The 13132-nt window shown below is 45.3% G+C and overlaps 1 long non-coding RNA gene across 1 annotated transcript; it reads left to right on the top strand.

Moving 5' to 3' along the window:
• The first annotated feature begins 9395 nt into the window (after positions 1 to 9395).
• On the top strand, positions 9396 to 10051 carry LOC134310667 (uncharacterized). Its single transcript, XR_010011329.1, has 2 exons — positions 9396 to 9661; positions 9756 to 10051. It is a non-coding gene; the product is annotated as an uncharacterized LOC134310667 (long non-coding RNA).
• The last annotated feature ends 3081 nt before the right edge of the window (positions 10052 to 13132 follow it).

Below are 13132 nucleotides of genomic sequence, written 5' to 3'. Positions count from 1 at the left end.
CGCCTTACATGCAAGAAGATATACAAATTTATGGGCAATCTGTTCCCATTTGTAGTTCCAGCTGGATGACATAAGAGTTCGTACTTGTAGCAACTTCCAGGATGTCTGCAGAAGAGCAATTTTAGCATCCACAAAAACAGAGTAAAAATAAATTGCAAGTCAACATGCTGTGCCACACTTTCATGCATTGCTAATTTAAAGCTGTGCCAAAAGGCTGTATAGTCACTCCACACATCGATCTTCCATTTCCATTCTCGCAGTGGCAGGGTTGAGATGCTCCAGGACCTCCTGCTGAGCTGAGAGGTGAGACAGGACATTCTTATCTTTATTCAGCTCCTCAGAGCACTGACAGGAGCAGAACACACCATACTGACCTGACCTCTTTATATGACTTTTTAGATGATATTAATATCACATCAGAAGACTTTCTTTGTGTTAATCTAATTTTGCATAGGATTTAATAGGGTTTTATTGTGGCACCAGTATTTAAGTTTTGCACAATTCTACGTTTTTAGGTTTGATTCTCAAACTTTGTTATTGACTGTGTAAGATTTCTGCATGGTCTCCCCATTGCTGCATGGGTTTCATCAAGTGACTCTAGTTTTGTCCCACTTTTTGCAAACATGCCAGTAATGGAATTGGCTCAACTTATTCACCCCTTGGTGAGACTGACTGAGTGAGAGTTTTTTGTGATAAATATCTATAACTCAGAAAATAGACCTGCACCATGTTCAAGGTTTCCTTCTGCCTTGTACCTGTGTTCCTGGAACATACTCTGGAGCCACCACAACCCTGAACAGAATATGCTTTTAATTTTGCAGCAACAGTTCAGGAAAGACCCTTACCTGTTCCAGCATAACTATGCCCCTCTGTAGAAAGCAGGATCCAGAAAGATATGAAAAAGCTTGGTTTAAAGAAGGCGGCACGGTGGCTCGGTGTGTAGCACTGTTGCCTCACAGCAAGAAGATCATCAATTGAACATCAATTGAGACTTTCTTGACCATTAGTCCTCAGCCATACAAATGCATACAGACAGACTTCCAAGTCTTGCGAAAGGCCTTTTCTGGCTGTTGTTATAGCTATAAAATCACATTAGGTTCACTTTTAATAGCATTTGTTTTTTGAAATGGGAAAATTTAAAGGTAGAACTAAATTAGGGTAGAACATCACTGTGGCTTAAAAGCCACAAACAAAAAGGCTAAAGGGAAAATGAACCAGTGGCCAAAATAACAGAAACAAAGTAACAAATTAAAGACATGAAAAAAGATTTGCAGCCCGTGACAGAAAAAGTCAGTAGAAAAGGGATAGCACATATGTAACCTGTTTGTCACAAAACAACCAGAACATGCTGGCAGGTTCTTTGTTCGAGTGCCATTCTACCCCACCAACTGCCAACTTGCAGCCACAAATGTGGGGCCCACTTCTGAAAAGAGCCTGAGCTCATCCAAGGTCATTTGAAAAGTCAGTAGCCCAGCATCACAGACACTTAAGGAAAAAGCAGGTTTCCCAAATAAGGGGCAGGCAAATGAGTGATAAAGAAACTGGGATAAATAGAAACACCAACATGTAATTGTTGGTTAGGAGAAACTGATATATGTCACTGATCTGCACCTTCATGCCTCCTCTGCTGATCATATCTGACAAGGCAAAAGAATGTGATTCAATAACATCCATGGCAGCTGGACCCATTACAGGTCATTCTCTGGAGTGAAAAATTGTAACACATCAAAAAAAACAAAACATCAAAAAAGATTGTTATATTTATCAATAACAGACACATAGTGTGCCACCAGTGACTGTGACACTCATGTAAAAACTTTTTGTGAATCCATTAAAAGCATTTATTTTTCTGTCACCCTATTTTCTGTCACCCTATTTACATGATGAACCATTTACGCAAACTAAAAAGAAAGCCATAAACAATTTAGTTAGCAACACTAGATAATACCTATAACCTGATTCCATGTTATCATTGAAACTAATTTAGATACTGATAATTAGTTATAAACAAAAGAAAAAAAACAATGTGGGTGCTTTGTTCAGACAGGAAAAAGTACATGATTAAAGCTAAACATATCTGAGAATTCTGGGACAGATACAAAGAGACAGATCACTTGTTATCTCTCAAGCCCTTAGTCCTTCAAAAAAGTAAAGTCTGTTATTTGTTATGTGTGTAATTTTAGGCTAATAATATGCAATTATACTAGCATAATTAAAGTAATTATATGAAGTAGAAGGAGCAACAATAGCTAAATCAAGAGAATGCTTGATTATGACAATTACAGAACTAGTTTCAAGGTGAGCTCACCTTGTAATTTAGAAACATTTCCAGTGGTGCCCTAGAAATGACATACAACCCCGTATTGCAATTAAATGTATACAGTGTATCACAAAAGTGAGTACACCCCTCACATTTCTGCAAATATTTCATTATATCTTTTCATGGGACAACACTATAGACATGAAACTTGGATATAACTTAGAGTAGTCAGTGTACAGCTTGTATAGCAGTGTAGATTTACTGTCTTCTGAAAATAACTCAACACACAGCCATTAATGTCTAAATAGCTGGCAACATAAGTGAGTACACCCCACAGTGAACATGTCCAAATTGTGCCCAAATGTGTCGTTGTCCCTCCCTGGTGTCATGTGTCAAGGTCCCAGGTGTAAATGGGGAGCAGGGCTGTTAAATTTGGTGTTTTGGGTACAATTCTCTCATACTGGCCACTGGATATTCAACATGGCACCTCATGGCAAAGAACTCTCTGAGGATGTGAGAAATAGAATTGTTGCTCTCCACAAAGATGGCCTGGGCTATAAGAAGATTGCTAACACCCTGGAACTGAGCTACAGCATGGTGGCCAAGGTCATACAGCGGTTTTCCAGGACAGGTTCCACTCGGAACAGGCTTCGCCAGGGTCGACCAAAGAAGTTGAGTCCACGTGTCCGGCGTCATATCCAGAGGTTGGCTTTAAAAAATAGACACATGAGTGCTGGAGGTTGAAGACGTGGGAGGTCAGCCTGTCAGTGCTCAGACCATACGCCGCACACTGCATCAACTCGGTCTGCATGGTCGTCCTCCCAGAAGGAAGCTGACGCACAAGAAAGCCCGCAAACAGTTTGCTGAAGACAAGCAGTCCAAGAACATGGATTACTGGAATGCCCTGTGGTCTGACGAGACCAAGATAAAATTGTTTGGCTTAGATGGTGTCCAGCATGTGTGGCGGCGCCCTGGTGAGAAGTATCAAGACAACTGTATCTTGCCTACAGTCAAGCATGGTGGTGGTAGCATCATGGTTTTGGGCTGCATGAGTGTTGCTGGCACTGGGGAGCTGCAGTTCATTGAGGGAAACATGAATTCCAACATGTACTGTGACATTCTGAAACAGAGCATGATCCCCTCCTCTCGAAAACTGATGAGGAGCCCCACAAATGTGGGGCCCACTTCTGAAAAGAGCCTGAGCTCATCCAAGGTCATTTGAAAAGTCAGTAGCCCAGCATCACAGACACTTAAGGAAAAAGCAGGTTTCCCAAATAAGGGGCAGGCAAATGAGTGATAAAGAAACTGGGATAAATAGAAACACCAACATGTAATTGTTGGTTAGGAGAAACTGATATATGTCACTGATCTGCACCTTCATGCCTCCTCTGCTGATCATATCTGACAAGGCAAAAGAATGTGATTCAATAACATCCATGGCAGCTGGACCCATTACAGGTCATTCTCTGGAGTGAAAAATTGTAACACATCAAAAAAAACAAAACATCAAAAAAGATTGTTATATTTATCAATAACAGACACATAGTGTGCCACCAGTGACTGTGACACTCATGTAAAAACTTTTTGTGAATCCATTAAAAGCATTTATTTTTCTGTCACCCTATTTTCTGTCACCCTATTTACATGATGAACCATTTACGCAAACTAAAAAGAAAGCCATAAACAATTTAGTTAGCAACACTAGATAATACCTATAACCTGATTCCATGTTATCATTGAAACTAATTTAGATACTGATAATTAGTTATAAACAAAAGAAAAAAAACAATGTGGGTGCTTTGTTCAGACAGGAAAAAGTACATGATTAAAGCTAAACATATCTGAGAATTCTGGGACAGATACAAAGAGACAGATCACTTGTTATCTCTCAAGCCCTTAGTCCTTCAAAAAAGTAAAGTCTGTTATTTGTTATGTGTGTAATTTTAGGCTAATAATATGCAATTATACTAGCATAATTAAAGTAATTATATGAAGTAGAAGGAGCAACAATAGCTAAATCAAGAGAATGCTTGATTATGACAATTACAGAACTAGTTTCAAGGTGAGCTCACCTTGTAATTTAGAAACATTTCCAGTGGTGCCCTAGAAATGACATACAACCCCGTATTGCAATTAAATGTATACAGTGTATCACAAAAGTGAGTACACCCCTCACATTTCTGCAAATATTTCATTATATCTTTTCATGGGACAACACTATAGACATGAAACTTGGATATAACTTAGAGTAGTCAGTGTACAGCTTGTATAGCAGTGTAGATTTACTGTCTTCTGAAAATAACTCAACACACAGCCATTAATGTCTAAATAGCTGGCAACATAAGTGAGTACACCCCACAGTGAACATGTCCAAATTGTGCCCAAATGTGTCGTTGTCCCTCCCTGGTGTCATGTGTCAAGGTCCCAGGTGTAAATGGGGAGCAGGGCTGTTAAATTTGGTGTTTTGGGTACAATTCTCTCATACTGGCCACTGGATATTCAACATGGCACCTCATGGCAAAGAACTCTCTGAGGATGTGAGAAATAGAATTGTTGCTCTCCACAAAGATGGCCTGGGCTATAAGAAGATTGCTAACACCCTGGAACTGAGCTACAGCATGGTGGCCAAGGTCATACAGCGGTTTTCCAGGACAGGTTCCACTCGGAACAGGCTTCGCCAGGGTCGACCAAAGAAGTTGAGTCCACGTGTCCGGCGTCATATCCAGAGGTTGGCTTTAAAAAATAGACACATGAGTGCTGGAGGTTGAAGACGTGGGAGGTCAGCCTGTCAGTGCTCAGACCATACGCCGCACACTGCATCAACTCGGTCTGCATGGTCGTCCTCCCAGAAGGAAGCTGACGCACAAGAAAGCCCGCAAACAGTTTGCTGAAGACAAGCAGTCCAAGAACATGGATTACTGGAATGCCCTGTGGTCTGACGAGACCAAGATAAAATTGTTTGGCTTAGATGGTGTCCAGCATGTGTGGCGGCGCCCTGGTGAGAAGTATCAAGACAACTGTATCTTGCCTACAGTCAAGCATGGTGGTGGTAGCATCATGGTTTTGGGCTGCATGAGTGTTGCTGGCACTGGGGAGCTGCAGTTCATTGAGGGAAACATGAATTCCAACATGTACTGTGACATTCTGAAACAGAGCATGATCCCCTCCTCTCGAAAACTGGGCCTCATGGCAGTTTTCCAACAGGATAACGACCCCAAACACAACCTCCAAGATGACAACTGCCTTGCTGAGGAAGCTGAAGGTAAAGGTGATGGACTAAACCCAATTGAGCACCTGTGGCGCATCCTCAAGTGGAAGGTGGAGGAGTTCAAGGTGTCTAACATCCACCAGCTCCGTGATGTCATCATGGAGGAGTGGAAGAGGATTCCAGTAGCACCTGTGCAGCTCTGGTGAATTCCATGCCCAGGAGGGTTAAGGCAGTGCTGGATAATAATGGTGGTCACACAAAATATTGACACTTTGGGCACAATTTGGACATGTTCACTGTGGGGTGTACTCACTTATGTTGCCAGCTATTTAGACATTAATGGCTGTGTGTTGAGTTATTTTCAGAAGACAGTAAATCTACACTGCTATACAAGTTGTACACTGACTACTCTAAGTTAGATCCAAGTTTTATTTCTATAGTGTTGTCCCATGAAAAGATATAATAAAATATTTGCAGAAATGTGAGGGGTGTACTCACTTTTGTGATACACTGTATATACTGTATATGCATACATACATTCTCTCTCTCTCTCTCTCTCTCTCTCTCTCTCTCTCTCTCTCTCTCTCTCTCTCTCTATCTATCTATCTATCTATCTATCTATCTATCTATCTATCTATATATTTACCATAGAGAAGCACTTAGTAGTTCTACAATTACTGACTGTAGTTCATATATTTCTCTGCATGCTTTTTAGCCTGCTTTCACCCTGTTCTTCAATGGTTAGGACCCCCACAGGACCACCACAGAGCAGGTAAAAGCAGGCTAAAAAGGTATGTAGAGAAACAGATGGACATCAGTCAGTAATTGTAGAACTACAAAAGGCTTCTATATGGTAAGTGGAGCTGATAAAATGGACAGTGAGTATAGAAACAATATTGTATACATACAATATTGAAAGGTGCAAATTTGTAAATAGGCTGGCCATTCAACTGAAATTAGATTAATATGCCAGTATAGAAATTATAACTATTTTATTCCTCCTGATTGATTTGCTTTTCATGTGTTTTTATAACATCACCAAATTAAACCAGTGTTAATAATCCAAAATGCATATTGTAACATATTGTTAGGAAAGCTTTTCATTAGAATTATTATGTTATGAAATATGAGAGCCATACTTGAGGATGCCATAAAACTATAGTTGCAATATTTTTTACAATGTACTAAAACTGTCACATTTTACCCATCCACCAAAGAATTATAGGCAGAGCTGCAAGAACAAACTTCATACGTCACCTGCTGCCAATTTATAGCCAACTATTTCTTCATTTTTTAGAAACAGTTACATTATCTGGGTTTTAAATGGCCTACTTGTATTGTATACACTGCACCAGTATATTTAGCATGTAGCAAATATTGAGGCAATTATGTTTGCCAGAAATGTGAAAGGGGGTATAATGCACTCTAGAACTGGTTCAGCTTTTACATAAGTACCAGGACACATTTTCTTCTCTAGCAAACATTGAGCAACTGGATTTACCCATATTTTGCTTAATCTATATTAAACATGATAATTTTCTCTGGACAAACAAGGCTACAGTTTAACTCTGGTAAAGTAGCACAGTGATATTCTTGAAGGAAACAAAAAACTTAAAACTAACATCTTTCAGCTTTATTCCAGTTGTAAAGCATGGTGGAATCTTTTTACTTTGCGGCTGTTGTTTGATGCAGGGTCTGGACAGCTTACAGTGGCTGAGAAAACACTGTTTACAAAAATATCATGGGAGAATGTCAGAGTACCAGCCCACCAAAAGCCTAATAGATGTTGGATGATGTAACAAAGTGCATGAGCTGGAACATGAATTGCAAGCCAGGCCTTCTCGGGCAACACCAGTGCCTGACGCAAAATAGACACAACTAAGCGCAGACTCACTCAAAAGTGAGGCCTAAATTTGGGAGGGGTACTTTAAATTAATGGCCCATGGTATTTAAATATAATGTCCAACAAGCTCTTGATCAGGTAACAACATACTTTCGACCTGATAGTTTAGTACTGATCACACAGTGTTTTTTTGCAATAATTTAAATGCTACTAGTCAAGGCATAATGTGCCTTTTTATTTGGATAAAAATCAGGTCATATAATGGGTAATTTATATACAAAAAAAAATAAATATATATATATATATATATATATACAGTATATATATATATATATATATATATATATATATATATATATATATATATATATATATATATATTCAATTTATTTGTTACACAGTACAAATATGTACAGTATATGTACATATATGTACACATTTCTGCAGATATTTAAGTATATCTTTTCATGGGACAACACTGACAAAATGACACTTTGACACAATGAAAAGTAGTCTGTGTGCAGCTTATATAACAGTGTAAATTTATTCTTCCCTCAAAATAACTCAATATACAGCCATTAATGTCTAAACCACCGGCAACAAAAGTGAGTACACCCCTTAGTGAAAGTTCCTGAAGTGTCAATATTTTGTGTGGCCACCATTATTTCCCAGAACTGCCTTAACTCTCCTGGGCATGGAGTTTACCAGAGCTTCACAGGTTGCCACTGGAATGCTTTTCCACTCCTCCATGACGACATCACGGAGCTGGTGGATATTCGAGACTTTGCGCTCCTCCACCTTCCGCTTGAGGATGCCCCAAAGATGTTCTATTGGGTTTAGGTCTGGAGACATGCTTGGCCAGTCCATCACCTTTACCCTCAGCCTCTTCAATAAAGCAGTGGTCGTCTTAGAGGTGTGTTTGGGGTCATTATCATGCTGGAACACTGCCCTGCGACCCAGTTTCCGAAGGGAGGGGATCATGCTCTGCTTCAGTATTTCACAGTACATATTGGAGTTCATGTGTCCCTCAATGAAATGTAACTCCCCAACACCTGCTGCACTCATGCAGCCCCAGACCATGGAATTCCCACCACCATGCTTGACTGTAGGCATGACACACTTATCTTTGTACTCCTCACCTGATTGCCACCACACATGCTTGAGACCATCTGAACCAAACAAATTAATCTTGGTCTCATCAGACCATAGGACATGGTTCCAGTAATCCATGTCCTTTGTTGACATGTCTTCAGCAAACTGTTTGCGGGCTTTCTTGTGTAGAGACTTCAGAAGAGGCTTCCTTCTGGGGTGACAGGCATGCAGACCAATTTGATGTAGTGTGCGGCGTATGGTCTGAGCACTGACAGGCTGACCCCCCACCTTTTCAATCTCTGCAGCAATGCTGACAGCACTCCTGCGCCTATCTTTCAAAGACAGCAGTTGGATGTGACGCTGAGCACGTGCACTCAGCTTCTTTGGACGACCAACGCGAGGTCTGTTCTGAGTGGACCCTGCTCTTTTAAAACGCTGGATGATCTTGGCCACTGTGCTGCAGCTCAGTTTCAGGGTGTTGGCAATCTTCTTGTAGCCTTGGCCATCTTCATGTAGCGCAACAATTCGTCTTTTAAGATCCTCAGAGAGTTCTTTGCCATGAGGTGCCATGTTGGAACTTTCAGTGACCAGTATGAGAGAGTGTGAGAGCTGTACTACTAAATTGAACACACCTGCTCCCTATGCACACCTGAGACCTAGTAACACTAACGAGTCACATGACATTTTGGAGGGAAAATGCTCAAATGGGACATTTAGGGGTGTAGTCTCTTATGGGTGTACTCACTTTTGTTGCCGGTGGTTTAGACATTAATGGCTGTATATTGAGTTATTTTGAGGGAAGAATAAATTTACACTGTTATATAAGCTGCACACAGACTACTTTTCATTGTGTCAAAGTGTCATTTTGTCAGTGTTGTCCCATGAAAAGATATACTTAAATATCTGCAGAAATGTGAGGGGTGTACTGTTAGGTTCCGCCAGCACTTACCTTTCATTTTCAGGGTTTCCCAGCGTTTTGTTTTCATCCCGGTTTGTATTTTGTTTTTCTCCGTTTTCTTTAGTTTCCCCGATCGCTTTTGTTCTTGGTGGTGGTTTGCGTTTGTTTTCCCGTTTTGCTCCCTTCTCCCCCTAGCGGCCTGGAGCGGTACTGTTTTCGGAGGTTGCTGCGGTTCCAGCCAATAGATCGCTGGAGGGCGGACCCCACACACACCTGCGCCTCATTCCTCATCTCATCAACTCCTGCATTTAAACGCCGGCTTTTCTCTCACTCGTCGCCAGATTGTCTGCTTGCCATACGGTACACAGACGGCCGTTCGTTGTGTCCTTAAACCGTGAGTCTTCTTCTTGTACCTTCTCCTCGTTAACGTATTTTGTTTTTCATCGCCTCCTAGACCTTCCCCCCGTTCCTGCGTTCCTGCCGTTCCTGGTTCTCCTGTGTTCCTGCCGTTCCTGGTTCTCCTGTATTCCTGCCGTTCTTGGTTCTCCTGCGTTCCTGCCATTCCTGGTTCTCCTGCCATTCCTGGTCATCCTGCATTCCGGTTCATCACTCCTGGTCATCAGTCCGCCCTGCAGTTCCCCGGCGCTTCCAGTACCGCTCCTGCCGCTCCCCTCTCGTTTTCTGTTATCTTTTTGGTTGTTTGTTTTGGTCGTTTATTTATTATTTGTTTAAATAAATATCGTATTATCACTTCTGGGTTTTGTTGTTTGTGCACTCGCCTTTGGGTTCCCCCCTAGTCCTTGGTGGGTTATTAACTAACCCTAACAGTACAATCTGGCCAACATGGAACCCACGGGTGCACAAACGGTTGAGGGGATCCTTATCCGCCATAACCAGATGCTGGGGACACTCAGCCAGCAGCTCGCTGACTTGACCCAGCAGGTAGTACATCTAATACCTCCTAATCCTGTACCTCTTGCTCCTTCCCAGGTTCCGGTCGTACCTCCGACGGGTCCCGTGGTTCCAGGGTCCTCCGTGGAAACACCTGTCCCCAACCCCGAGCCCTTCTGTGGAGACCTGGAGAGGTGCAGAGGGTTTTTGTTCCAATGCGAATCCATTTTCCGTCAGCGTCCCACTACCTTTGCCACCGAGGCCAGTAAGGTGGCCTTTATTATTGGTCACCTGAGAGGCAGGGCCCTGACCTGGGCCGAAGCGGTACAGTCACAGACGGACCCTCGAGAGGGCTCGTTTGTTGACTTCCTCGCCCGGTTCAGGACAGTGTTTGACCACCCGGATTATTCGGGGAGTGCCTCTTCCCGACTATTTTCCCTGCGCCAAGGTTCCCGGTCCGTGGCTGATTATTCTATTGAGTTCTGGACCTTGGCCGCCGACTCGGGGTGGAACGACGAGGCCCTCCGGGAGGCTTTCCGGCAAGGTCTCATCGACTCCCTGAGGGATGAGTTGGCGGCAAGGGACGAGAGCCCCGACCTCCACTCCCTGGTAGCTCTGGCCATCCGCTTGGATAACCGCCTCCGCAGCCGCCGCCATGAAAGGGCGGCCAGAACCGGTTCCAGGCTACCTTCCCCTTTGACCTGTTCGAGCCCCTCAGAGCCCTCAGGTGCCTCCAGTGTTGCCCCTATACCCTTAGTACCAATGCCTGAACCCATGCAGTTGGGGCGTGCCCGGTTAACCCCCCAGGAGCGGGCTAACCGCTTCAGGGCCGGGCAATGCCTTTATTGTGGTCAGGCAGGCCATATTCTCCGGGCATGCCCTGTCCGGCCAAAAGAGGGCGCCCGTCAGTAGCCGTGGGGGTACTGGCGGGCGACTCTCAGCTATCCCCCCTCCCACAATTATCCCAATCCTCCCAGCAACGCCACCTCCGCATGCAGGCAACCCTTTGTTGCCATGGCTGCTCGGTCCCTCTCCAGGCCTTGGTGGACTCGGGTGCGGAGGACAACCTGTTAGACGAAGGGCTGGCAAGTCAGCTGGGGGGGACCCTGGAGCCCCTGGACCCTCCTATCACTGCGCGAGCCCTGGATGGACGGATCATTGCCCGGGTGACCCACCGTACCGCGCCTTTGTCCCTGATCCTCTCAGGAAACCACCGGGAGACCCTCTCCTTCGTAGTTATCAAAGCTCCTCAGACCCCCCTGGTCCTAGGCTACCCCTGGTTGGCACGTCACAACCCCCACATCGACTGGGCTCGTGGACGAGTTGTGGCTTGGAGCGACTTTTGCCACGCCAATTGTCTGGTCTCCGCCATCCCTCAGCCGGGGAACGGGACAAGCACCACCCCCTCTGCAGCATCCCCTGACCTGTCCAAGGTGCCCCGGGAGTACCACTTCCTCCGCGAGGTGTTCAGCAAGTACCGGGCCCAGTCTCTACCCCCTCACCGACCCTACGATTGTGCCATCGACTTGCTGCCTGGTGCCCCACTGCCTACCAGTCGGCTCTATAACCTCTCTCGTGCTGAGAGGAGCACGATGGAGAGCTACATCTCGGAGTCTCTGGCCGCCGGAATCATCCGCCCCTCATCATCTCCCTTAGGAGCTGGTTTCTTTTTTGTCGAAAAGAAGGATAAGACCCTGCGGCCATGCATCGACTACCGGGGCCTCAACCAGATCACGGTCAAGAACCGGTATCCCCTGCCGTTGATGTCGTCGGCCTTTGAACCCCTGCACAGTGCTACCATCTTCACAAAGTTGGACCTGCGTAACGCGTATCACCTGGTGCGGATCCGAGAAGGCGACGAGTGGAAGACGGCGTTCAACACCCCGCTCGGCCACTTCGAGTACCTCGTAATGCCCTTCGGGCTTTGTAACGCCCCAGCAGTCTTCCAAGCCTTGGTCAACGATGTGCTCAGAGACTTCCTCAACCGGTTCGTGTTCGTCTACCTTGACGACATTTTGATTTTTTCCAAGTCCCGGGAAGAACACGGAGCGCATGTCCGGAGGGTCCTCTCTCGGTTATTAGAGAACAGATTGTTCGTCAAGGTCGAGAAGTGTGAGTTCCACGTCGACTCTGTGGAATTCCTCGGGGTCGTTCTGGAGAGCGGCCAGGTTAGAGCCGACCCCCACAAGATCCGAGCGGTCACAGAGTGGCCTACCCCTACCACTCGGAAGGAGCTCCAACGCTTCCTGGGTTTCGCTAACTTCTACCGACGATTCATCCGAAACTACAGCCACGTGGCAGCACCCCTCACTCGCCTCACCTCGACTAAGATTTCCTTCACCTGGCCCCGGGAGGCAGAGGAAGCTTTCCTCCGGCTCAAGACTTTGTTCACTTCCGCCCCCATCCTCATCCAGCCCGACCCCGACAAGCAGTTCGTGGTGGAGGTGGATGCATCCGATACTGGGGTAGGGGCTGTGCTCTCCCAGCGGGTGAGTCCCGAGAACCCTCTGCACCCTTGTGCTTTTTTTTCACGTCGCCTTTCTTCAGCTGAGGCCAATTACGATGTCGGGGACCGTGAGCTACTGGCGGTGAAACTGGCCTTGGAGGAGTGGAGGCACTGGCTGGAGGGGGCCGCTCAGCCCTTTGTCGTCTGGACGGACCACAAGAATTTGTCTTACGTCCAGACGGCAAAGAGGCTGAACGCCAGGCAAGCCAGATGGGCACTGTTCTTCGCCCGTTTTGATTTTACTTTGACCTACCGGCCTGGATCCCGGAACATCAAACCGGACGCCCTCTCTCGCCAGTTTGCCCCGAAGGAAGCCCTCACCTCTTCCGAGACTATCCTCCCGCCGAGTCGACTTGTTGGGCTCCTCACTTGGGACGTTCGTCGTCTAGTCACCGAAGCCCAGGCCCAGGAACCAGACCCCAGGACAGGAACCC

The sequence above is a fragment of the Trichomycterus rosablanca genome, chromosome 1 (assembly GCF_030014385.1).
Source record: "Trichomycterus rosablanca isolate fTriRos1 chromosome 1, fTriRos1.hap1, whole genome shotgun sequence".
In the NCBI taxonomy this organism is placed as follows: Eukaryota; Metazoa; Chordata; class Actinopteri; order Siluriformes; family Trichomycteridae; genus Trichomycterus; species Trichomycterus rosablanca.
Note: the sequence above shows the minus strand (reverse complement) of the source record. Positions and strands in the feature narration are given on the sequence as shown.